The sequence below is a fragment of the Pteropus vampyrus genome, unplaced genomic scaffold, assembly GCF_000151845.1.
Source record: "Pteropus vampyrus isolate Shadow unplaced genomic scaffold, Pvam_2.0 Scaffold108, whole genome shotgun sequence".
Lineage (NCBI taxonomy): Eukaryota > Metazoa > Chordata > Mammalia > Chiroptera > Pteropodidae > Pteropus > Pteropus vampyrus.
The window spans coordinates 77,657-82,253 of NW_011888889.1; positions in this window are offsets into that span (position 1 = coordinate 77,657).

A 4,597-nucleotide genomic window follows, 5' to 3' on the forward strand; every position below is an offset into this window, starting at 1 on the left:
GAACAAGCAATAATGTGAGGCAAGAACTGGATTTTTATATAGACATAGTGGCAGTTAAAATGCTGGCTGGATTGAAAAGAAAGAAGATGAGACATGTAAATTGAAGTTGGACTGTAAAGAAACTTAGAACCAAAGTTCTGAATTAATAAAGAAGATAATTATTGGTTTCAGAGCACTGGAAGAAGATGTAAAAGCAATGTTTTTTTAGGACACTCATACCTCTTCTCAGCCTGGTGATTTCTGTTATATTTTTTAAGAACTTAAACAGAAACATAATTTTTGGTAAGTCCGAGCATACTGTATAAGCAAATCAACCAGTTCCTAAATTATGAAAATTGTCATTTTCTTTCTAAGCAAAATGATTTAAAGGGCTAACAATCAAGTTGTAATAGTCCAGAGATTGCAATTTTCATTTTAATTCTATTTTATATATTGTGTGGATTTTATGATTTCTTTAAGATTTGTCAGACTGGTACCAGTACATTTTGACACTCTCAGATCAAGTGGCAGGCATGCTCATCATGATATTGAACAACCAGTACAAAAGGGGCTAGCAGGCTGATTTAGTACTCCAGACATTTCCATTTATCCAATACTTCTTGGTTCATCATTTAGATTTGGCATTTTTTAAAATCCTAAGCTGCTGCTTTCAATAAGGAAAGTGAGAATAAACAAATTTAATTTACTATCAATATTTTTGTACGCATTTGGTATTATAAGGAATGTATAATTATATTTTCACATAGACACTTCACATATATGTATTAACCCCATCTTTGTTCTTATTTAAATGGTTTGGGTTAGTATTTCTTATACACCTGATTTGTTCTATTTTAATTATTGAATTGTTGCTTTTCTTAGCAGGGTAAGTAGAGGCGAACATCTCAGTATCTGGAATCAGACAAATTTAGTTGGAATCTTGGGTAGCCTACTTATGAACTCTACGTCTTTGTTCAGGTCACTTCTGTGAATTTCATGGTGTTTTTTTTTTTAATTTGAAAATGAATATAATTATATTTCTTGCCTCATAGAATTTTTTCCTATCAAATAAAATGGTAAAGGCATTTAGCGAAGTCACTGGCGAAGTTACACCAAGGAAGTAACATGTGATAGCTGATACTGTTATTGATGTTGTTAACTATTACAATCACCATGATTAAAAAACAAAAACAGAACTTCAGAGAAAACCTGAACTATCAAAAAATATATTGAAAGCTTGTTATTCTTTCTTGACATAAGGAGGCTTACAAGTGGAACCACAACTTCGACACTGATTTAGAAGGATGCCATGTGGGACTCACTAATTTTGTCTTTCATCATTTCCCAGAAATAGACACTCTGTAATTACTTTGACATCCCTTTCTCTGGGCTCGGATTTCCACAGGTTTGTACATCTATGATATTTATGAAAGGTAGATGCTGTATCTTTTCAATATTATCAACAAGGAAAAGTTTTTAAATATGTATTCCAAACCTCTGGTATGGATACTTGAGAAACCAGAAATAGGTTTATAAGAAGGTATTGAGAAAAAACTTTGAAATTATATTTTTGAGGTAACTTTAAATAATTTTAATTTCCAGTGAAGACTGTTCAGTGTTCATATAAATAAATACAGCTGTTTTTTTTCTATTTTATTCCTAAATCTGGCACTTTGAATATCTCCGCAAAAATTATTTGCATGGAAGCTGTAATAAACTGTAGCACATGTCCCTGTTCCATAAAACAAAACATTCACTCTATTACTCCTGTCGAATTTATTACTATGTAGTTTAGAATCACATTATGTGAAGACTGTTGTTCTTTGGATCCTGGTGATGGTTTTTATTCAACTGATGTTGGCAAAGATTAGATTTCTCCTTTTGAAGCTAGCAGCATCTCATATGCAAGCCCGATGAACATAGAGACCATGTCTTATTTTGTTTAAGACTGTATGTATCTCCAATGTCAAATACAGTACCCCAAATGTAATAATTGTTTAGTAAGTATTTGTTGAATAAATGAATAATTAATATATAGTTTAAAGATTCCTAGTGTTTTCATGATATTCTTTAAATACTGAAACATCTACATTATACCCTTTTATCTCAAAATCTTGGAGCATATCTCTTAAATTGAGTATAAGAAGTATTTGTACATTTGATTAGGTTTTCTGTAACAAGAGATCAAGATAGAATCATGGTTCCCCAGAAGAAAAAAATAGAGTTTGTTTACCTTGTATTATTATAAGAAAACACATATACCTGTCATAAGTTTTGTTCATATGTTAGAAGCATCTGGGCTTTTCCGTGTGGGAGTGAATTTACAAGGAAGTAGAGAGGGAAATGGCCTAGTCACCCTATTCTGTTCATAGTGGAAACCTAGCTCACCCTTTCAGTTTCAGAAGTGCCAGAACCATATCCTCTACTCCCATCTGACCTCCACCCATTACTGTCCAGTGCAGACTTGAAATAAAGGTGGGAACAGAGCAATGTCATGATGAGTCCTATCGTCTTCCTCACCAGTCCCTCAAGATTATTTTAAATCTTAAGAAAAACAAAAATATCCTGCTGTGTTCCTAAGGCAAGCTCATGTATTTATAGTCATTACAAAGTGTAGAAACTGGGGCAAAAGAAAGTTGTCTGGAAGTTCAAAGCTGTCAATATATAATGCTGGGATGAAAATACATAATCTCCGAGTTTTCTTATATTTTATCCTAGGAGCCCAAACTTTCTTATCTCCAAGAAGTGAATAAATATTGTGTCTTTGACTCAAATTGCAAAATTCTGATATCTCACAAATTTTGAAAATTTTCACATAGCCCCAGAAGTTTTCCACTTTTCTTATTCCTATTAAACATATTTTGGTGTGATACTTTGGTATTTTCTTGTATACAAATCTAAATAAGATCACAAAAATAAATATGCAATACTATTTGGAGAATGTAGGCAATTCATATATAATTGATAACCAATCAAAATGAAACTAGTTTTTTTTAACAGTTGATAGAGAAAAGTGCTTTTGAGCACTTCATAAAGTATTGTAAATTAAATTTTGTAGGTTGATCCGTATCTTAAAGTACAACACTCAGTCAGCCTGACCAATGAACAGTTCTTTTGGTTTACATTAAGTATCCCAATATTGTTCCTAGACTGTTAAGAAATGATATTGCATCTCTCTAATCCGACATGCTAGTCAGCAACTTAGTTTTCTAAGATATGAAATCTTTATTTGCTTGGAGAAATCATTTCTAATAATGCATTCAAGTCACAAAATGCACACCTAACCCCATTAGAGACAAGCTTAAGAATATTTTTGTAATGTATGTCTCAGAATTAGCTACAGTTATGGATTCATTTTTTTTATACTTTTTTTAAATTTATGAGTAGAAGATGTATTAGCTACCAGCCTTTCCCCCTTCCCTTACTTTGTTCTAGATGGAATAAATGGATGCAATTGATTTTACATCATTTAACTTATCTTTTCTGTTTATAAAGGCAAAAATAAAGATCTAAATGTGAATCTATGTTTTACTATCTTTTTTGGCATTTAAACCAAAGTGCAGAACATTAAGTATCAATTGTAGTTGTTTAAAACTCTCAATAGGCAGCTTTTTAAACAAATGGGCATTCCAAGAATAGTTATAAGGTGATTCTAAAAACAAACATACAAAAAATTTATGTCTCTGAATAAATACTATCCTTAAGGAAGTTATATTAAATAAATAGCAATGATGCTGGAATAATAACATTTGGTCTGACAATGAGAGGCCTATATGGACTCAAAACCTGGTTCTTCTTGCTACTTACAAATGGTATGATCTAAGGCAAGTTATTTAACATTCTATGCCTCAGTTTAGGTATATGTTTATGGTAGATTGTTACAAAACAATCTTGGATAAAATATGCCTCACTAAACGCATGTGCACTCCCCTTCCACTTCGAATTTGTGCTAGCCTTATGAATTGCTTAGACCATTACAATATAATAGATGTGACATTATGCAAGTTCTGGGCCTAGGTATTATAAGGTTTTGCAGCACTCACTTTCATTCTCTTTAAATAAGACCACCATGCTATGAAGATGCCCTGTCTAGCATATTGAAGGATGAGAATTCATGTGGAGAAGTTATGTGGTTACCAGCTGACAGCCGATAGCCAGATATGTGACCCTCCAGACTCAGTTGAGCTATCAGATGATAGTGGTCACATGATAATCCCAAGTGGCACCAGCAGAAGAACCATCCAAATTGCCAACCCACAGAATCACTACAAATGATAAATTGTTGTTGTTTAAAGCCATTAAATTTTGAGGTAGTTTGCGGAAGAGCAAAGATTAACTGAAGCACTGTGTAATGGGATAATAACATTTATCTAACAGGGTTTTTGTTGAAGATGAAATGAAAATATACATATATGCTTATAACAATTTTGGGACTCTATAAATGATCAATAGATGTCAATAATAATTATTATTACAGGATAACTCATTGAAAGAGGACAACACTAATAAACACACGCAAACTCTGGAATACAGTTGACCCTTGAACAGCGTGAGAGTTGCGAGAACCAACATTCCTCTCACATCTGTGTAATCAAAAATCCACGTATAACTTTTGACT